Source organism: Gymnoscopelus braueri, assembly GCF_963280865.1.
Source record: "Gymnoscopelus braueri genome assembly, chromosome: 3".
Lineage (NCBI taxonomy): Eukaryota > Metazoa > Chordata > Actinopteri > Myctophiformes > Myctophidae > Gymnoscopelus > Gymnoscopelus braueri.
In genome coordinates this window covers 54,723,901-54,747,809 of record NC_137612.1, presented here as the reverse complement: position 1 = coordinate 54,747,809, position 23,909 = coordinate 54,723,901, and the positions used below count along the sequence as shown (strand labels likewise).

Here is a 23,909-nt window from a genome sequence, read left to right as displayed (position 1 = left end):
TTTCTTTTAATTTTTTTTTATCCCACGATTTTGTAACCCTATTTTTTACACCCAGTGCCAATTGTCTATGTAATCCTGGGCACTACCTTCCCTCTGCCAACCTAGGGAGGCCAGGGCCGAGCTCATGCCTCCGTCAATGCATGAGAGCCAACTGACCTTCTTGTCACCTGACAGGGGGGAGTTTCCCTGGTTGGACGTAGCGCGTGGAAGGAACACGTTATTCCAACCAGTTCCCTTCCCCTCCATCAGGCGCCCTGGCTGGCCAGGGGGAGGCAGTATAGTGACCAGGATTACTGCATGTTATTGTGAGGGTACCTACCCTAGGAGACACGGGGAGAACATGCAAACTCCACACAGAAAGGCCCTTTCGCCAACCCCACCTAGGGTATGGGCACTGATGACGTGGAGGAGAGAACACACCCCCAGCGCCCACAGCGTCCCCTGCGGGAATCGAACCCAGGACCTTCTAGCTGTGAGGCGACAGCAAACTGAAGGAATTTGATCCATAGAGTTCATCTCATCTATTTTAATGCATATCTCCCAAAGTTCGTATTATCTACTAGGGAGATTGGAGTTCAAAAGAAACTGTTCCGCAGTTTGTATTTATTCTTATCTTTCTTAGAATGTCTCTTGACTCAAATGTTCCTTCACTATTACTGCTGTTGCTACTATCACATGAAATACCCCTGGGATCCATAAAGATGAATCTTATCTTACCTTATCTTACTGTATGGAATGTTTCAGTCTATTGCTTGTCAGAGTGACAGAACATTATGGATATATACATATGTTTCACTCTATTGCATGTCAGAGTGACAGAACGTATGGATGTATACAACTATACCTGGAGGGACACTTCTAATGGACTAATTGTCTGTCAGCCTCTGAAGAATAGTTTTCATCCATACAATAGACCTTTTTTCCCCCCAGCAGCCATATTGACATGAAATAGTATGTAGGCCTAGGGCAGGGGTGGACAACTTTGATGATGGAGAGGGCCACTATATTTCCACACTAACTCCAGAGGGCCACATTGCATACACTGTCGGTCAGACACCTCTTATCTCCGTATTTAAAATGTTTTCGTAAATTAATGCTGTACTTCGCCATTCTATGTCACACAAAAGTAGCAAAAATGCGTTTTGAGCTCGTAGATCTTTGAGCTTGTAGATCTTTCCTATTTTTGGGCGGTGAAACCGCCCATATCGCCCCTATATGTGAGGTTTGGACATTGCACCCCCCCAACCCTGCGCTGTGATTGGCCAATCACAGTCTATTCAGGACTGTGATTGGCTAGTGAAACATGACACATGTGCATAGCCCTATAAATAGGACTATGCACTTAAAAAAAAACACAAAGGGGTGTACAATGGTTGGTCCACAATATTACTTTTCTTTAAGTGAACTTCCATCACTGTGATGACCACTGTGACCACACCGCCCACTTCACACTGGGTGTGATTTTTTTATTGGAATCCTGAAAAGTATCAATGCATTTAGTTCAAATGCATTTAGTTATACTTATGTTAACTTTAGGAACTTTAAATACAAATACATTGGACATAAATAAAGACAATAGAATTGTAATACTAGTCATTGAGCTACTAATATAGACTGAAGTAATTAAAGCGGGTCATGTTTGCATCTTTGGAATTGTAACAGCTGAAATCAATAATATATCAGTATTCTGATATTAACCTGCGGGCCGCATTAAAGGAGAATTTTGGACTAAAGTTTTCTTACCTTTTCTATGACGTTATGATATCTTAGGATGAATGAATGGTACAGTAGAAAAATTTCATAACTCCACCCCTGAGCCGCCACAGCTTAAAAGGTGCGCGGATAGGCCTTAGGTTAGATCACATATTTTAATAGCTTTTTTTTAATTTATTTTTTGTGAGATCTGACGTTCATAGTGACAGAGCACTATGCAAAAAAAAAAAAAAAAAAAAAAAAAACAGAAGTCTCGCTAGACGAGATTGAAATCTCGAGATTTCAATCTCGTCTAGCGAGACTTCTGTTTTTTTTTTTTTTTTTTTTTTTGGGACAGTGTGCCGCATGTGGCCCCCGGGCCGCCAGTTGCCCATGTATGCTCTACACCAAAGAGATTTGGTGTACAGGGGAAAAAGCAGAGCCAACTCAGTTCCATTTGACTAAGTATATATAGTGTTTAAGTGGTTAAAAAACATAGTCATGAAGTCACTTTGATTGTAGGCCTACCAGTTAAGTCATATCATACTTTGTCATCACTGCCATTATGTTTAATTTAGCACTCAACCTTTTAATTATGGTTCTGTACCCATAAAGAGATTAATATCCTGAATCAAAGATGTGACTGGGAAATGGGACTTGATAATCAGCAGTGCCCGGTTAAAGGGGAATTTAGCCCCACGGTTTTCTTACCTTTTCTATGATATGATATCCTAGGACGAGTGGTACAGTAGAAACATGAATAATTCCATAACGAGTCAACCGCCCAAATATGGATTACTGATGTCATAGTACTGACAAAATTCAGATCATAGATTTAGCTCAAATAGACATTCAGGTTGAGTAACGTCATTAGATATTCCATATAATGATGTCATCACGCAATGATATCACAACATCATTATGACATCAGATGTAATTTTTTTTTGAATATTTTATTAGGCAAAAAAATGTAAAACAGCACAGTTACATTTAAAATAAATTGTCTAACAGGTCCGTTCATAGAAGTCCTTGCGGACTTGTTTCCAATGAGGGCCTTGGTATTTAATTCATAGGCATATATAGTGGCACCACAGTTCAAATATCATTACAAAATAAACTGCCAAAAAATATATATAACACTATGTACAACAAAAAAAAAAAAAAGAGGGGGGGAAAAAAAATATGTACAAGAACATGCATCAATTGTCCTTTTAAATGTCGTTATTGTATTTTCTAACACAACACCATTCAGCCACTTCAGCGAATAAATTGTCCTGCCTTCTAACAACCTTTCTGTAAATTACTTGAACTGATTCACAGTGGTGCTGGTGTGTGAAATGTTTCACTGGACGATACATCTGAAAGGACATAATAATTCCTTCCTTCATCAGGGACATGATATTAACTCCCCAGCTGCTGTGGTAGACGGACACAAGGTGTACTCATTTGAAGGAAACTATCAGAAGAAGAAGAGGAAGAAAAAGAAGAACAGTGGTCAGATTGAAGTCCACATCTTTAACACAGTGTCTCTACGCTGGAGGAAGTTGCCCCAGGCATGGACAAATGGAAGAGGAGAAGGTCCCCCTGATGTTCCCTCCTGATGTTCCCTCAAGCGCCTTTAAGGTTCTGTTAGCTCTTCGAGCATGTACTACAAATGGAACCAAATGGAACCCTACGGGTCTGTAACTGAGCGTGTACGAATAGAACCAAATGGGCCCTTATGGGTCCATTTGGTTCTATTTGTACACCGACTCTCAGTGTTATATTAACACTGAAGATTTCACAGTATACAGTAGGGGCGATTGGGGTCGCAGAGATAAAAAATCATATCAAACAGGGGTCTCGTCTTAATGCATATCAAACTCGGCGTCCTTGAAATTAAAAAGATAGATGAGAATCACTGTTGAACACTATACAGCACTGAACCACAGTGTTTCACTATTTGCTATATTTCTAGTTTTTTTGTGCAAGGCCATGTTCTTTCTTAAAATAAATGTCCTATCATCATTCCCAAGTAGTATTAACTGAACTGGTTTACCTGGCTTTCATGAAGTCCTCCACCTCTTTGCATGTCCTCTTGCCTTCGTTGAGATATTGGATGATGGTTTCATAACCTCCTGTGTTGGTCAGTTCACAGTTCTGTCAATAACATGGAGATGCAACAGTATACATTTTGTTCATTTTTCATTCCTTTCGGTTCCAACTGACAGATGAAGACTGGGGGTCCAGGGACCCCCAAGGGTCCTCGAGGGAGTTCCAGGGGGTCCCCGGCTAAAATGATTGATAGTTAGGATTAAGGAACCAAAATGGAAAATTCATATCAAACGGGTATCCGTGGCCTAATGCATATACAGTACAGGGGGTCCTTGAAATGAAAAAGGTTTTATAATTTCATAGTAGCAGTGGTGTAAAGTAACGAAGTACATGTACTCAAATACTGTAGGCTACTACAATTTTTAGGTACTTTTACTTTACTGGAGAATTTCCAAATGTATACACTTTTACTTCTACTCTATATTGAAAAATATTGTACTCTTACTTTACCACAAAAAAAAATTATTATTAAAAAAACATACACTTTTTCAAATAGCCGATCTTTGCAATGCGTTGTGAGCTTATAGATCTGCTATTTTCAAAAGATTTTTATACATTTTTAAACTTCTGCATAATGAGTAGCCTACTTTTACTTTTGGCACTTTAAGTATATTTTGAAGCCAATACTTTTATACTTATACTGTACATTTTGATTACCAGACCTTATACTTGTAACAGTCGAATATATTTCTATATTTCAGTATTGATGCTTTTACTTAAGTAACAAATGTGAGTACTTCTTCCACCAGTGCATAGTTTCTGTAAACATGTGTGTGTGAAATGTGTATATCTAACTCTCCCAGACAAGCCCTCAGACAGACAGACAGAAATGACTGCTTCCCATTAGAACTGAGTCAACACAGGTAACTTCTCTGGAAGGAGATATAAATTGATGTTTGGAGCAGCCATTTTTCCCTGTAATTTGTTTGCTGAGGGTGACAGTCCATAATTAGGCTAACCAACCTAATCTGTATTTCATGTGATTTAAAGTAGAAGATCTATAGCTACTAGGCTATACTCTGCCTGTTGATATAAAAAGCTGCCTATAAAACTTTCTTCCAGAATAACTTATTTCGTGGGAAATGAGGAGGATTAATTTATAGTGTGTGAGACCACACAGTGTAAATATCATTCCATTTGCAATTTTTTACAAGACCCAAAGGAGAAATATAATGTGACCGTGACCCAAAGTAAACTAGTGAAAATAGCAGATCTACAAGCTCACAACGTGTGGCATTGCGATGCGTTGTGAGCTTGTAGATCTGCTATTTTCACTAGCTTTTTTTTTTTTTTTTATGTTTTGAAATAAAAGCAAAAAACTAGATGTATAGGAAACACAGATGAAATAAAGGGATATTTATATTTACTCGTGACCCATAAAAATGTGTCCGCGACCCACCCATGGGTCCCGACCCACTGTTTGGGAACCACGTGCATGGTCTCTACGGGTCTTCATTGGCTGTAACATTATTTTCGTCTGAATGCAATGTCAATGTTTCTGTTCTCAGCCGTTTATTAATAAGTACCAGACAGTGAACCCACGGATACAGTGGAAAAGGCAGTTTAGTGTCAATACTGCAATGTAGAAATACTTGTTACAAGTAAAAGTCCGGAATTCAAAATTTACTTGAGTAAAAGTACAGGAGTATTGGCATTAAAAAATGTACTTAAAGTACCAAAAGTAGAAAGTAAGCTACTCACTATGCAGAACGTCCAATTTCACAAGGGTAAACGAGTAAATGTACTTTGTTACTTTAGTTTCCAACATTGCCGTTTATTAATAAGTGCAAGTGAACCCTCGGATACAATGTATCCGCGCAGCTCTTACCCAAAAGTAATCCTTCAAATGAACGTCTCTCATCCTTGAATGAACTGATGGATAATTCCGAACGTTTTCAGACTGTGCGGAGATAGACACTGTCTGCGGGAATATAGCTTTATAGCCTATGTGTAAGAGACGAGTGATGTATGGAGCTTTTATACACTCAGCTGGGCGTGCACCGTGCGGTGCGTGTTGATCTGCGCGCTGGGGAAATAGCAGATCTACAAGCTCGAGCTTGTAGATCTGCTATCTCCAAGCAGTGGGGAGTGTATGTGGGCCGGGGGCGGGGCTGTTGTAGCCTAGTTGGGATCACAAGACGGTCATCTCACTGTCATGACCTGTCATGGATGATTTCCAAAATAGTGTTTGCACTTTCTTCCTTTTTGGTCCGTACAACTACATAAACGTTCAAATTTTAAATATAAAGTGCTTACCTCATGGCCACGGATGTTAAAATTGTGTATGGGCCCTTAAACGTACCTGTATTTTCCATATTGTTCAATAAAAAGCATTTTGAATCCAATTGGTGGCCATTTTATCATAGAGTTATAATCTATCAGAGTGCAATACACCTCCCAACCGATAGGGTACGTGGTTGAAAGCACAATGGAGAAAATGGCCACCGATCGGACTAAAATACTTCTTATTGAACAATACGGAAGATACGGGTACTTCTGATGGCCCGTACATAATTGTAACATCCATGGCCATGGGGTGAGCACTTTATATTTGAAATTTGAACGTGTATATACATGTAGCTAAGCTACGGGCCAAAAAGGGAGAAGATACGTGCAAACACTATTTTGAAGAATGAAGATCATCCATGACTGTCATATAATATATGACAGTCATGTATCAGGGCTAGTGCTGCTGCTGGACGGACCGTATTCAGTATTTGTGGATTATTAGGCTGCTATAAAAATCCCCATTGTTAACCCTCAGACAGAGTGTTCAAATGGACCCAAATGGACCGGTAAAATATCCATTTGGTTCCATTTGTAGGTAAGGTTACAGTTTTACACAGTCTCTCTCAGAGTTAATTTGTTCTATTTATGTGCACCGGCACCCTTGGAGTTAAAGTAACTTTTAGCATTTTACTAGATCATTTTAACGTGTTCTACCCCAAATACTTGACAATACCACAAATAATTAGTTTAAAAACATTTTTAAAGAAAAAGTAGTAATCAGAAATCACTCCTTTTTTTGTGTTGTATTTATAGCTACAAAACAGCTCCTATAGGCTATTGTCTATTGATGTTTGCCTAAAACCACACCATAATAGTATATATATATATTTTAATCCATGCATTTTTAATCACGGATAAATAAATAGTTTATTCTCCCTTCCATCTGCCAGACAGCTGACTGTCTAGCATTTCTAGCATTTCTATCATTTGCACTGTTTAGCTATGTTTTCCCTAGCATTCAGTTCAGCATTTGTTTTAGTTCAGTAATTTTTCCCCCTCTTTTTTTCTTAACAGCTTGTTCTATTTTTTCTATTTTGGCAAATACACTCTTATATTGTACTTTGAAAGTCTGTTATAATGTACTTTTGACCTCAGTACTATTTTGGCAAATAAACTCTTCTATTGTACTTTTGACCTCGTTGTTTTGTTGTGTTTGGGGAGTTTAAAGAACAGTGGGTTAAATATCACATACCAACAACAAAGCAGCATGCTATGCAAAGAAACACACTAATTCAGGTGCCCACTTATTTCCACCACTAAGTGCCCACTCATCCAGGTGCCCACATGTCCCTAGTGCCCAGATGGTTTTTGGTGCCCAGTTGACCTGGTGCCCACTCATCCAGGTGCCCAGTAATCCCAAAAATATGGTGCCCAGATGTCCCAGTGTGACAATTGATTGAGTGTGCTGCCCCCTGGTGGCTGAAGGGTCGTAAACAGATGTATAAATTAAAGTTTCTCCATTGGGAGTGTCGCTTGTCGACAATAACTGCATTTCAAGGTAATAAGTACAACGTGTGGCATCATGCTACAATTAATATATTATTTTAAAGTAGGACTGTCCAAATTCATTCACATAGGCTATAATAATAGACTATATTACCCAGATATTCAAGTCACACTCACTGTATATCATTGTCCTATACTTTGTAGATTTTGATAATTATTACAAAACATTTCGGCCATTTGAAAATAGCAGATCTACAAGCTCACAATAGCTTGTGAATCTGCTATTTTCAAAAGATTTTTATACATTTTAAAACGTGTGAAATAGGACATTCTGCCTATTAAATGCATAGTTTCTACTTTTGGTACTTTAAGTAAATTTTTATACCAATACTTTTGTAATTTTTACTCAAGTCAATTTTGAATTACTTGTGACAGAGTATTTCTACATTGCAGTATTGATAATTTTACTTAAGTGAAAAAATGTGAAGAAGTACTTTTTTCACCACTGGAATAATGTGAAAATGTTTTAGATAAGGGATCAGACTATTTTCTTTTATCAGTCACTTTCACAACCAGTCCATATGCTCCATCAGGATCCCAATAGATCCCCTTACACCTGTCAATCAGGGTTGTCAGAGTCATACTGGGTCAACAGAAGCACACTGTCGAGGGACCGGCAAGGTGACTGAGTTGTCCTGAACATCATCATCTCCCTCGCAACCTATACATGTTCAGATCCAGCTGTATATATATAGGTCACAGTATGCACGGTGCTGGTATGCACGGTGCAACCCAAAATACCCAATAATTTGCACAAGTTTCACAAAGCAAACAACGGCTTCTAGATACAAGAAAACGTTGATCCTGAACTTGAAAATGTATTGTTATTCATGTTTTTCGTAGTTTTTTCGTGTTTTTGTCATGGCGCGTTGCATCATGGGTAATGTGTCTGCTAGCTGAGGTGGGCGTGTCTCAGTGGAAAGGTGACGCACATGCATACTCTCTATTGGCTCTCTCACACGCACACACACACACACACTCACACACACACATACACGCACACGCACACGCGCATGCACGCACACGCTCTCAAAAGACCCCATGGAGACCTGGACTTTCTGCACTATGCCCCGTAGACACTCCAAACATGTACAAATGTGAAAATAAAGGTGCTTAACCCCAAGCCCCAAATGTTACCTGGCTTTACGGGGTAGTAGTTTAATGTAATAATCCATATCTTTCAATAAAGTGTTTTAATGCCGTCTGTGGCCGATTCTGTCAGAAGTTCCCAATGGGCGGTAGTGACGGGTAGTGACGGGGCGCATCCGGTGGAACCCGGAATTACACTAAATGTAAACAGGAAGTAAACGAGGGTGAAAAAATGGCGTTCGGCCACAACCGGTATTAAAACACTTCTTCATTGAAAGATATTAATTATTACATTAAACTACTACCCCGTAGAGCCAGTTATTTTTGACAGTACTCTACGGGGTAGTAGGAGTACAGTACTCCTACAGATGTTGTCCAAAAATCTCGCAAATCGGTACACAGTATCTCTATAGTCATTAAACAAAACTTATCTTTCAGATTTTTCATATTCCATCCTGATTGGCTAAAAATGGCTTCCAAAGTTTGCAGGAGTGCTCCATTTTGAACAAAATGCCTCAAATCATGAACACAGCATGCAATTTCGGTGAAATTTTGCACGCATATTTCCACTATGCAGAGGAAGAAATACCACTTGAAAATGTTCAAATCAACCTCATGGTGGCGCTATAACAGGCCGATTCATGTTTTTACCTATAACTGCACCGATCTGTGTAAAACTTTGTATGCGCACACCCTAGAGGTCAAGGAAAAACCTTTGCCCTGCATTTTTCCCATCTGCCTTTTATAGCGCCACCAGGAGGCCGACTTATGTAAAACACATTTCTTTATATTACTCCTTCCGATTTTATCCAAATTTCACGCAAATCGGTACACATGATCTCCATAGTCATGTGATCAAGACGGATGTGTTTGATTTTTCATATTCCATCCTCATTGGCTAAGATTAACATCTAAAATTTGCAGTAGTGGCTTGTTTTGAACAAAATTCCCAAATCATGAACACACCGTCCGATTGCGGTCAAACTTTGCACGTACATTCACACTATGTTGAGGAACAAATGCCACCCTTTTAACATTGGCCTGTTATAGCGCCACCAGCAGGTCTAATTTAGCAAAAAAAAATTGCACAAAATGCCTCAAACCATGAATGCAGTGTCCGATTGCCGTGCAAGGCCTAAGAACAAATGGTACCCTTTAAACATTGGCCTATTATAGCGCCACCAGGAGGCCACAATAACCTACCTGACATGGCGGAGACCTGTGCTCCGAGGAGCACTTTTTCTAGTTATGAATACAGCACTAACTAACAAAATGTCACTGCTGAAAAATGTCACTTCTAACCCTTTAGCAGCCCAGCCTAAGTAGAGTAAAGGAATAAACACACTCCACAGCAGGGCCACTGTCATCTATATAAGGCCTACCGGCCACTGCAACTGTTGCTTACGGCCATACCACCCTGAACACGCCCGATCTCGTCCGATCTCGGAAGCTAAGCAGGTTCGGGCCTGGTTAGTACTTGGATGGGAGACCGCCTGGGAATACCAGGTGCTGTAAGCTTTTTTTCATTTGACTGAATGAGCAATCGTCATGTTTATTATGAATGCAGCACTAACTAACAAAATGTCACTGCTGAAAAATGTCACTTCTAACCCTTTAGCAGCCCAGCCTAAGTAGAGTAAAGGAATAAACACACTCCACAGCAGGGCCACTGTCATCTATATAAGGCCTACCGGCCACTGCAACTGTTGCTTACGGCCATACCACCCTGAACACGCCCGATCTCGTCCGATCTCGGAAGCTAAGCAGGTTCGGGCCTGGTTAGTACTTGGATGGGAGACCGCCTGGGAATACCAGGTGCTGTAAGCTTTTTTTCATTTGACTGAATGAGCAATCGTCATGTTTATTATGAATGCAGCACTAACTAACAAAATGTCACTGCTGAAAAATGTCACTTCTAACCCTTTAGCAGCCCAGCCTAAGTAGAGTAAAGGAATAAACACACTCCACAGCAGGGCCACTGTCATCTATATAAGGCCTACCGGCCACTGCAACTGTTGCTTACGGCCATACCACCCTGAACACGCCCGATCTCGGAAACTAAGCAGGGTCGGGCCTGGTTAGTACTTGGATGGGAGACCGCCTGGGAATACCAGGTGCTGTAAGCTTTTTTTCATTTGGCAGACTGAATGAGCAATCGTCATGTTTATTATGAATGCAGCACTAACTAACAAAATGTCACTGCTGAAAAATGTCACTTCTAACCCTTTAGCAGCCCAGCCTAAGTAGAGTAAAGGAATAAACACACTCCACAGAAGGGCCACTGTCATCTATATAAGGCCTACCGGCCACTGCAACTGTTGCTTACGGCCATACCACCCTGAACACGCCCGATCTCGTCCGATCTCGGAAGCTAAGCAGGGTCGGGCCTGGTTAGTACTTGGATGGGAGACCGCCTGGGAATACCAGGTGCTGTAAGCTTTTTTTCATTTGACTGAATGAGCAATCGTCATGTTTATTATGAATGCAGCACTAACTAACAAAATGTCACTGCAGAAAAATGTCACTTCTAACCCTTTAGCAGCCCAGCCTAAGTAGAGTAAAGGAATAAACACACTCCACAGCAGGGCCACTGTCATCTATATAAGGCCTACCGGCCACTGCAACTGTTGCTTAAGGCCATACCACCCTGAACACGCCCGATCTCGTCCGATCTTGGAAGCTAAGCAGGGTCGGGCCTGGTTAGTACTTGGATGGGAGACCGCCTGGGAATACCAGGTGCTGTAAGCTTTTTTTCATTTGACTGAATGAGCAATCGTCATGTTTACTATGAATGCAGCACTAACTAACAAAATGTCACTGCTGAAAAATGTCACTTCTAACCCTTTAGCAGCCCAGCCTAAGTAGAGTAAAGGAATAAACACACTCCACAGCAGGGCCACTGTCATCTATATAAGGCCTACCGGCCACTGCAACTGTTGCTTACGGCCATACCACCCTGAACACGCCCGATCTCGTCCGATCTCGGAAGCTAAGCAGGGTCGGGCCTGGTTAGTACTTGGATGGGAGACCGCCTGGGAATACCAGGTGCTGTAAGCTTTTTTTCATTTGGCAGACTGAATGAGCAATCGTCATGTTTATTATGAATGCAGCACTAACTAACAAAATGTCACTGCTGAAAAATTTCACTTCTAACCCTTTAGCAGCCCAGCCTAAGTAGAGTAAAGGAATAAACACACTCCACAGCAGGGCCACTGTCATCTATATAAGGCCTACCGGCCACTTGGCAGGAGGTATAGACTCGGGCAGCAAAATCATATCCAACATATTAGCCAGGTTATTGACAGACCGGGGATGCAGGTGTAGGGTGGCTCACAGCCTCTGCACAAAAAGAGCCTAACATCCCCTTTATGCTAGTGGTTGACGTTTGGCTTTAGTGTCCCTTCCCATGCAGGAGACACAGGTTAGAATCCCAGGTGTTACACAAGGGTCGACACGGTTCATTTATTTAGCAAAATGTAAACATAGAACATATGAAGCCAGGTCATGCGACACTACTGTACATTTACTATCGACTTCACTCTGTACTAACAGGCTACTGAGATGATAGTCATCACATGCACACTCTGAACTACAACTCTTGGTGGGTACAGAATGACAGACCAGAACCTAATGAACCGGTGAAATTCATTCAGAAACAATGTTTTGTTTTTCAAATGACGGACTCAAACCCGGACGACTCGAGAAATTGGTTCCGAGATCCGAGTGGACCCGACATAATGGTGGCACCATCTGGTATTACATTTACCAACTGACTGTTACATGCTTCTCACCTCGTTGTCTTAGTTCATTTCTGCTGTCTGTTTTGGAGACTTTAGTGTTGTCCGGTTCTTGTGTACGGTTTTGAAAGAGACACATTGTATCATGCTGAGTGAAACAGCTCCAGGTATAAGACTGAGAAATAACTCAACTTAAAAAAGAGTTTCTTACCTCATGGTCTCTGTTAATGTCTGTGTTTTGTCCTCTGTTCTAACCAAGGCCACAGGAAATAGGAGTACTGAGGGTACCCACTGGTGGATGATATAAGACCTGCATATTCACAACTCTAAATAAAAGAATAAATGATTATTATTTTTTTGCCATTGTTCATATTGCAATTATATTTTTATTTCAGCAAGTGGTTAATAGTGCATCTTAGGTTCCACATTTGCAGACCGGTTGTTGGAGAAGTCACTATGTTTAGGCCTTTTGTAGGTATCACGTGATGCTGTTGCAAACAGGCACGGAGCAGCATGAGAGAGTCCATGGCCTCGCAAAAGCAAATGTCTTATTTCTTTATGAATCCATTAAAAAGAACAAGACATAGACATAGGCTCACATTCAGAACTGAACTGACAGCACAGGTATGATAGCAAAGGTTTGTAAATAATGTCTATTTGCACACCTATTTTCACTGGCCAGGTGTGTAGGAGAGGAACAGTTAATGCTAAAAAAGTAGTCTCGCACATTGAAAAATGAGGGCCAGTGTCTGATGATGAAAAGTTGCAGAACACTTGGGAGTGGAGGTACTTTCCATGCGTTGCCACAGTACAGAAGGCCTAAATTCATATTAATTAACAATTAGTTTGTTTATCCATGGTCTAATTCCAGTGGTTCCAAAACTGGGGGTCCCCGAATTATTTTGGGGGGTCCCCAGATGATTAGCTTAATGTGCTTTTGTTTTCTCACTCAACAGTAAACAAACCAACATACAGTATACCTACATGTATAGAGAGTATCTGCACATTTCTAATGTTAACAACTTTAAGACCTTGTTAATACCAAATTGACAAATATTACATAAGAAAGAGGCAAACATTGTGAAAACAGCCGATCTACAAGCTTGTAGGCTATTTTCAAAATCTTCGGCTATTTTCACAATATTTATCTGTGGAAGCGAGTCAAACTAAATGTAATGCTTACAATTCCAAGTGCTTGTCAGGGTGGGGGGGTCCCCAGTTCAATTAGGATTCTTTTGGGGGGTCGCAGCCTGAAAAGTTTGGATACCCTTGGTCAAATAAACAAGATATTTTGGAAAGCTGACTTTCAGAGCAACCAATTCATAGCTGTTGTATGATGTTTGTCTATAATTTGTTCTACCCTTAGAATGGCTGATATTACCCATCATTTATTTTTGCAATTTTCCAGTTTACATTTAGACAACAGACTACAACAACAACAGACTACAACAACAGACTAAAACAGACTCAGACCTACATACAAAACAGAAAGGGGGACCATACCTCCAAAAACACCTCTGCCTTATCCTGCATTTCATATTTAAGCCTCTCCAGAGGTAACAGAGACATTATTTGGGTCATCCACAAATGTTCATTTGGGATATTATCTTCCATAAGTGTCTTCCATAAGATTAGAATACATTTCTTTGCCAAAAATCTAAACACATCACACAATTTCCTATGTGGAGAGCTCATGATTACGTTTAGGTCAACTCCTAAAAGATACAAAAGAGGAGATTTCCTCAATGGCTGATATTACATACATTGCAGACCTTAATATCAGCTCAGTTTGTGCCTGCTAACAGATCATTGTCTGCTTTGAGAGTAAATAATAGTGTCCGAGGTTTTATCATTGTTAATTGTGTCAATCTGGCTTTCCTGCTAGCCAGTGCCCAGCCACTGTTGTGTGCGGCCTATATTTTGTGTAGGTTGCCTTACATGATTACTATTCCGTTCATAGACAAATATTATATTCCCATCACACTATACTTCTTTGTTCAGGTTATTAATCCCCCCCCCCCCCCACCCCCTCATACCCGAAATATGGTCCTACAGCAAGGGTTTTGGGGACTTCAGCGTTGTGCATTATCTCCTTTTTGTCATCCGGGCCTTGCAGGCAGAGCGGACTGCTTTGAAAGAGAGACAAATTGTATCATGCAGAGTGAAAGACGTTCAGGTATTAACACCGACTGTGAAATAACGTGAGGTGCAGTAAGTGATGTGTTTTGGTCGTTTATTTGTATTTGTTAAAAAGGTTAAAGCTCTATATTGTGATGCTAGTCATCGCTATTGAGCGTTTGTTCAGTAACAGGGGTCACCCCATCTGTCCAGCTCTTACTAGTAAACAGAAAATACATGGGAACCCATTCTTCAGCTTCAATTGTAGTGTAATTCTAAATGTGTCTGTTCATTTTGTGTAGTTGTTGCTCCACCACTTGTACATGTTTATTCTATATCCTGTATGAGTTCTCTCTCCTGATTGGATGAGACATGTTCGACTTAATAAAGAGATGGACTGTTGTATATAACCCTCACACTGAACAAACTCCACTGTATAACAATGGTTACTATGGGAATAGAGCTTCTTTAGTTAAAACAGTTAAAACAAAAAAAATACTTATGTAAAAGTATCAATACTGCAATATAGAAATACTCTGTTACAATTAGAAGTCCCGTATTCAAAATGTACTTGAGTACCGTAGTATACAAAAGTATTGACATCATTATGCAGAATGTCCCATTTCAAGTTCTCAAATGTATAAAAAGGCATCACAAGGCATCGCGATGCAACGCATTGTGAGCTTGTAGATCGGCTATATACAAATGGCCAAAATGTATCGGGCTGAAGTGGTTAATGTATGTTTTGTAATAATAATCACAATCTTCAAAGTAACCAGTAAGACAGGTTTTCAAATAATTGTAGTCGAGTAAAAGTACAATATTTGCCTGATTGAGATGTAGTGGAGTAGAAGTAAAAAATACCTCAAAATTGTACTTAAGTACAGCACTTGAGTAAATATACTTAGTTACTTTACACACCACTTGTTAGAACACCTTTAGGAAGAGCTTCAGTTCAGTCTCACCTTATTGTCTCAAACTATTTGTCTCCTTACTGTGTTTCTCTCCTCTGTTTGGACTGTGAAATACATAATAACACATAATAATACATTATCTTCTGTCACGTCTCAAACTGTTGCTTACTTAAAGTAACAAGTAGCGTATCTAAGTTACTAGTAATGTGTTTTGATTGATTGATGTACTTTATTTAGTAAGACATGAGAACAACAGTACAAATTCACAATACAAGGTCTACTAAACTGGAAGACTCATTAAGCACTGAGCTTGTTTAAATAGTGTCGAGATAGTTATTAGATAAAGATTTATTTATCTAAGTAACGTTTTGAAGTAGTTTGATGTTAAAACGCTCTAGAATCACAAGGGGGATTATTTGAATGTTGCTCACATTCCGTTCACAACTGTCACTTGTCCTGTCCGACTTCAACCCGCGTCACCAGGCTTAAGCTCCGAGTTCCAACCCAGTTTTAAAAAACTACCGCACGCACGCACGCACGCACGCACGCACGCACGCACGCACGCACGCACGCACGCACGCACGCACACACACACACACACACACACACACACACACACACACACACACACACACACACACACACACACACACACACACACACACACACACACACACACACACACACACACACACACACACACACACACACACACACACACACTCGCGCACGCGCATACACATTTCCGTATCCGCTGCAGACCGGATCAGCCATTCAAACGGCTAACTGAGCCAGTACAACACCGCCCATCTTAACAGTGTATAACCTGTATATCACTAGAGTAATTCAAATACATTTATGTTACCCAGTGTTCAGTATTGGCATCATACTTTATCAGTAGCTAATAGAAAGTTACCCAGTGATACAGTATTGGCATCATACTATACTTATAGGTAATATAATGTGAAGGGTTGTGTTATTATAGTTATGCATTTTTTCATTAGTTTTTATTATTTTGATTGCATTTAAACTATATATATATATATATATATATATATATATATATATATATATATATATATATATATATATATATATATATATACCTATAAGCATAGACTGTAATGGTATAAGTTATTTGAATGCTTTATACATATAAATAATGTACTATGATTATTTCTATAAAGCATTCTGAGTAGTATGTTTTCTTATAACTATAATTTCAGTGTTAAAATAATATTATAATTGTACGAATTCTGAGAGTGCATTATAGATTATTACTAATATATAATAATTAATTAATAATGAATAATTATTACTAATATATAATAGTAATAATAACAATAATAAGTATTATTATTATTATTATTATTATTATTATTATTATTATTATTATTATTATTATTATTGTTATTGTTATTAAAACATAGCAAGGGTCGGAATGGATATTATCAACATACTCTATAGATTATAATGTCAGATAGCGCCCCCACCTGGCCGGTACGACGTGGCTAGACAGAAAACAGAAGTTAGTTGCTAACATATTAAATTATTCCGTATTGGACATGTTTACCTTAGTCTAAAATAAATATTACAACTTCATGAAGTGTCACTTTGATAGCAGGAGAATTGACAGTTTGTGAGGATCTCAACGTCTTGAGGGGAAAACAAGCCCAAAAGAAGCAATATGGCACTCTAGTCCATTATGAGCACTTTAATTAATCCCTTTGTGAATTGCACGTCAGTTTTAGCTTAGAGAAAATACACCTTCCTATAGTAACTTTATTTACACCTTATTTATGACCAGCTTAGTGAATCGGGGCCATGTTTCTACATTGCATTATTATTATTGATACTTTTACTGAAATAAAGAAATGTAGTAGCCTACTTATTTCCACCACTAGAGTGTAACCTCGCGTCACCAGTCTTTCCACTGGAAGAGACTGCATGAACGTGATTACCTATTGATTACTCCTGTGTCTTTCTGCTGTTGCGGTTGGTTTCTAGCCTGGTAAACCCTCCCTCCGGAAATCTCAATTCTATTTGATTCCTGAAATGAAATGGAATTGAGATTTCCGGAGGGAGGGTTTACCAGGCTAGTTGGTTTCTGCTCCTAAATCCTTCCTTGTCCTTCCTTTTGTCAACAGTAAGCTAACCTTTATATTCTTTCTGTTATACTAATTTGTTTGACAAAAGTCATAAAGTTGTGTCACTTTACTGTTTATCCTTAGTATGATGTTTATTGACAATATGTGGTACTTTGTGTGCAGTGGTGGAAAAAGTCCCAAATGTTTTACTTCAGTAAAAGTATCAATACTGCAATGTAGAAATAGCTAGTAAAAGTCCGGAATTCAAAATGTACTTGATTAAAAGTACAAAAGTATTGGTATTAAAATGTACTTAAAGTACCAAAAGTAAAAGTACTGCTTAAGGTCCCATTTCACAGGCCATTTCACAAGTTGTAAAAAGTATACAACTTTTGAAAATAGCCGATCTACAAGCTCACAATGCATGCCGACTCTTGGCTGAAGTGGGTAATGTAAGTTGTATAATAATACTCAACATCTACAAAATAACTAGTAACTTAAGTTTTCAAAATTCTGTGGAGTAAAAGTATTTGACTCTGTAGTGGAGTAAAAGTAATAGAAAATCTGAAATACTCCAGTAAAGTAATACATACCTCAAAACTGTACTTAAGTACTGTACTTGAGTAAATATACTGAGTTACTTTACACCACTGATCATTGTTCTGTGTAACACATGTTGTTGTGTGTTGTTGTAGCCCTGATACATGACTGATGAACTTCAACATAGTGTTTGCACTTTCTCCATTTACGGTCCGTACATCTACATAAACATTCAGATTTCAAATATAAAGTGCCTACCTCATGGCCACGGATGTTACAACTATGTATGGGCCCTCAGAAGTACCCGTTTATTCCGTATTGTAAAATAAAAAGCATTTTAATCCAATCGGTGGCCATTTTCTCCGTATTTTCTTATGCTTTCAACGAGGTTAGGAGGTGTACTGCACTCTGATACATTATAACTATGAGGAAAATGGCCACCGATCGGATGCTTTTCATTGAACAATACGGAATATACGGGTACTTCTGAGGGTCCATACACAATTGTAACATCCGTGGCCATGAGGTAAGCACTTTATATTTGAAATGTGAACGTTAATGTAGATGTACGGGCCAAAAAGGGAGAGCAAATTAACACTGATGTTTAAGTCTATCCATGACGGTCATGAAAGACGACCGTCGTTTGGCCATTTGAAAATAGCAGATCTACAAGCTCACAATTGAGCTTGTAGAATTGCTATTTTCAAAGGGGTTTTCTACATTTTTTATGTATTTTGTAGAATTGTAGAATTGCTATTTTCAAAATGTTTTTCTACATTTTGTTATGTATTATGCAGAACTTTTTCAAAATGTATAAAAATCTTTTGAAAATAGCAGATCTACAAGCTCACAATGCGTGAGTTACTTTATACCACTGGGTAGGCCTATATGTTTCATTAGATGTATTGATGTCACTGTCAGTATCCATGGTGTTGTGATATAGTAGTTGATATACTGTAATATTATCCTTCATTAATGTGTGTTGGCTCTGGTCTCGCAAACAGGCTATATATTTATACTGTCTGTTAGTGAGCTTGTAGATTGCTAGGTTCTTTGTTTACCTGGTTCTCAAACTTTTTCATGTCAAGGACCCCCAAATTAATATATTTGCTATTTGGCCAGGGACCCCCATCTGAACAGATTTTGTGCCAGGAACCCCCCTAAAAGATTTGTGTTAAATAAGTGTTTTTTTCCCCCCCAGATTTATTTAGCAGATCTACAAGCTCACATCGCGACATGTTGTGAACTTGTAGATCGTCTATTTTCCGATGCACTGTATATATAGTATAGGTTTAAAGTGGTTATAACAGATTGTGATGCTATATTAACTCATTTAGCTGGGGACATCCTGGAAACCCCTCAACGACCCCTGGTGGTCCCCGGACCCCACTTTGAGAACCAGTGTCTTATCTTATCAAATGTCCAGAATGTTTTTTAGATAGCATGTTGTTTAGGCCAGGGTTTTTCAACGTTTTACAGGCCAAGGACCCCCTAGCTGAAAGAGATGAAGCAGGGACCCCCATTACAATGTATACAACTGTGTTGCAGATTAAACTTTTTCATAGATTGCATAGATAGCTTTATAGACTTGTTTGACACACATTATCTTTTTTGTGTTTCAGACAGTTAACCTTTTAAACCCTCAATACTTTGTCAACTTGACCGTTGGCTCTGCACTTGGTCTTTTTCCCTCTACACCAACTCTCTTCGCAGCTGGCGGAGGCAGATTTAGAGTTTCAAAAGACATCCTTGTGGTTGGGTGAGCTCCATAGTTTTTTGACCTGTTAATACTGTCTCATAATGTGATTGTGTCTACTGTATGTGATGTCATTTTGACATTTCTCTCCATGAATATTCTGATCATTAAAGATGACATACAAACAATCATTACCTTTTTATTCCATCCCCTCCTACTGTCATACAGGCTGCACTACATTCAGGAGAGATGGCTGGAACTATTCATGCCAGTGACATCGTACCACTATCGAGCGGTGAGGTTTTTATGGACCCCAACCATTACGCAATGATCTTTGAGGGCCTAAACAAGATGCGCCTTAACCGTGCCAGGTGTGACGTAATTCTGTGCTGCGGGGAACTGGAGTTGCCCTGCCATCGATACGTCCTGGCCTCCTTTAGCACATACTTTGAGGTAAATACATACATTTATTGATCTGGTGTTGTTGAGAGTGACATTCAAATCTGCCATGGCTTTCACGTGAGCCGAACATCATGTGATATAATTTAATTGTTGACACAATGTAAATAAGAAAGGCCTAAGTCATGATCACTAAGCCAACCATTCACCTTTTCAACTTGCACAGCGTATGTTTACATCTCCCACGGTGAAACTCACATCAAAAAGGGTGACATTAACAGACGTGGATTCTGAGATGCTCACCCTTTTGATCAATTATGGCTACACTTCAAAGGTTTCCATCTCGAAGGAAAATGTGCAGGTAATGTATTCTCTTCATAAATAAAACTATTCTCTGTTTTTATCCTATGTTGGTGCTTAACCTGTTAAAACCGGGAAAGCATCTGTCATTTAAAAAAAATTCGTTGGCTATTCAAAAATAGCAGATATACAAGCTTGCAGCGCGGCACAAAGCGATGCACTGCAAGCTTGAACATCTGCTGTTTTTGAACATTTGAACATTTTTGAAAGAGATATACTACTGAGATCTACTGATTTAGAAGGCATTTGTAGAATCAGCCTCAGGTCTTAAAGCAGCACTATGTAGTTTGGGGTGTCAGTGACCACTTTGGACACAAATAACATGGCAGCCAACGTCTTTGACTTCATTACCCAGGAGTCTCTGCAAGCATGTCCGGCAAGGACGCGCTGTGATTGGCCAGTCTTCACTTTAACTGGCAGTTGGTGCCTTGGCATATGCCAGGATGAAACTCATTGACTTTATACATAGTAATACAGTCAAGCCCTTAGCAGGGACCCCCCCCCCCCCTTATGGAAGGATGATTGTTATTGCTTAAACATGTAACTTTATAATTTTGTGGGACATAATATGCTATATATTTAAAAAAGTTACATAGTGCTGCTTTAATGGGCTAACAAACATTTTGTTTGTTTGGTCTAGGCCCTGCTAGCAGCATCACAGCTGTTGGGTGTGACGGCAGTTGTTGATGCCTGCTGGTGGTACTTGGTTCAGCACACTGATGAGCAGAACTGTGTGGGGATGTACTGCCTTGCTGAGGCCAACCCCTCTGGGCTGTTGGAACAGAACAGCAGGCAGTACATCCTAGACCACTTCCCTCAAATATACCCGCAGGTCAGTGACTAAGGCAGTGTACATTTCCCTGTGTTGTTTGTCTGCTGTTGGCTTTTCTTTGTTTTGTTTCTATTCAATCTGTCACAGGGTTGGGTGGTATGATTTCAAATTAATATCTTGTTTCTTTTTTTCAAACTTTTGCCTCACTTATAATTATTTTATACACTTTTTTTTTACACATCCATCATAGTGTAAATAGTATGATTTTTGTACGCCACCACTGTACAATGAAGTATACTAGATAAAGTGGTTAATCCGAGTAATTCATTTAGTTGACACGCACGCACGCACGCACGCGCACAGACACACACACACACACACACACACACTCTAAAGCTACAGTTAAGTTAAAAGTTCATTTCACCTCATCTTGACACTTTTTTTTTTTTTTTTTTTTACCAATATAGGACCAGTTAATCTCTCTCCCTTTGGAGAGATTCATACAGATTATTTCCCATGACCATCTTAAAGGTATCATGACATTCATTTTCACTTTTTTTATTTTCAATGTTTTATTTGGGGTTTTATGACCTCAATTACACCCAAAAAACCTGAACTTAGAACATTCAGTGGATTTTCTGTGGTCTGGGGTTTTCTGAATAATTAGGCTGAAAAGTAATCTGAGCTTGGCCCTTCGACAGTGAGGTCACAGTCGATTAATCCCGCCCACTCTCCTCCTCGCCCCTCCCCTCCCCTATCCTTTCCTTTGGGGGGGGCGGAGCAGAGGCGATGATTGACAGGCAAAATCCCTCACCAGCGACACCCGCAGGCAAAGATTTCTTTTTTCATTGCAGTTGAAAAGGCTTTAGAAATGTGAGAGGAAAACACCTGCCATGGATCAATGGAATGGAATTTTCACTTAAAACTTTTTGTACACTTTTGAAGGACCAGGACAAAGACTTTGAATGTGGTGTAAAAGTGAATGTCATTAAACCTTTAATGTGACCACGGAGGAGATGGTATTTGAGACTGCCACACTGTGGTTGAACCACTGTTCTACCCGCAGAAAGAACTTTGAAAAGGTCAGTCATTTCTTAGTATCACATTGCAAGACGATCAAAGGTCTCTGCCTCCAATCCCAAATTTCTTAAAAAACTAAACTAAAATCTAATTGAGGGCAGTTTTCCACCCATTAAATGTATGTAGCTCTAACTCAAACCAAGTAAATCCATGCAATTGATTATATTGTGTTAGTTAAAATTTTGTTCATGAAACACGGCTAAAATATAATCGTTACTTTACTTGAGTGACGACGCGACCCCCCCCCATACGCATATTTGAACTGGGGACCCCCACCTTGACCAGCACTTGGAATTGTGGGAATTGAGGCATTACGTTTAGTTTGTCTCTGCACAGATCTCTTCCACAGATACATGTTGTGAAACAGCCGATGTACAAGCTCACAGCGCATTGTGAGCTTATAGATCGGCTATTTTCACTATTTGTCTCTTTCTTATGTAATATCTGACATTCGGCCAATATGGTATTAAAAAGGTCTTAAGTCATTACATTGTAAATGTAGATATGTACAGATACCCTGTATTCACTTATACTGTATGTTGGTTTGTTTACTGTTGAGTGAGAAATCATCTGGGGACCCCCCAAAATTTGGGGACCCCCCTGTATCCTGACCCCCAGTTTGGGAAACACTGTTTTAGAGGATACTGGTAACTGATGTAGTAGTGTTTGAGATGGTAGGAGAGCAGTTATGTGTAAGTCCTTGTTTTTTTTTTTTAACTAAATTTTTATCCCACGATTTTGTAACCCTATTTTTTACACCCAGTGCCCATTATCTATGTAATCCTGGGCACTACCTTCCCTCTGCCAACCTAGGGAGGCCAGGGCCGAGCTCATGCCTCCTTCAATGCATGAGAGCCAACTGACCTTCTTGTCACCTGACAGGGGAGAGTTTCCCTGGTTGGACGTAGCGCGTGGAAGGAACACGTTATTCCAACCAGTTCCCTTCCCCTCCATCAGGCGCCCCGGCTGGCCAGGGGGAGGCAGTATAGTGACCAGGATTACTGCATGTTTTTGTGAGGGTACCTACCCTAGGAGACACGGGGAGAACATGCAAACTCCACACAGAAAGGCCCTTTCGCCAACCCCACCTAGGGTATGGGCACTGATGACGCGGAGGAGAGAACACACCCCCAGCGCCCACAGCGTCCCCTGCGGGAATCGAACCCAGGACCTTCTAGCTGTGAGGCGACAGCACTACCGACTGTGCCACCGTGCCCCCATGTGTAAGTCCTTGTTATGTTTTTGGGCGGTGAAACCGCCCCTATATGTGAGGGTTGGATTTTGCACCCCCCCAACCCTGCGCTGTGATTGGCCACCAATGTACCCCCCTAACCCTGCACCGTGATTGGCCAATCACAGTCTATTCAGGACTGTGATTGGCTAGTGAAACATGACACATGTGCATAGCCCTATACATAGGACTATGCACTTAAAAAAAACACATTTATGTTTTTTTTTAAGTTAGGGGTGTACAATGGTTGGTCCACAATAGTACTTTTCTTTAAGTGAACTTCCATCACTGTGATGACCACTGTG

At 39.9% G+C, this 23,909-nt stretch overlaps 1 long non-coding RNA gene across 1 annotated transcript; it reads right to left on the bottom strand.

Annotated features, from left to right (window-relative positions):
- On the bottom strand, positions 1–23,396 carry LOC308082283. The gene is made up of 2 exons (XR_013932907.1): positions 23,249–23,396; positions 1–82 (listed from the first exon to the last, which is right to left on the bottom strand). It is a non-coding gene; the product is annotated as an uncharacterized lncRNA (long non-coding RNA).
- Between the last annotated feature and the right edge of the window lie 513 nt (positions 23,397–23,909).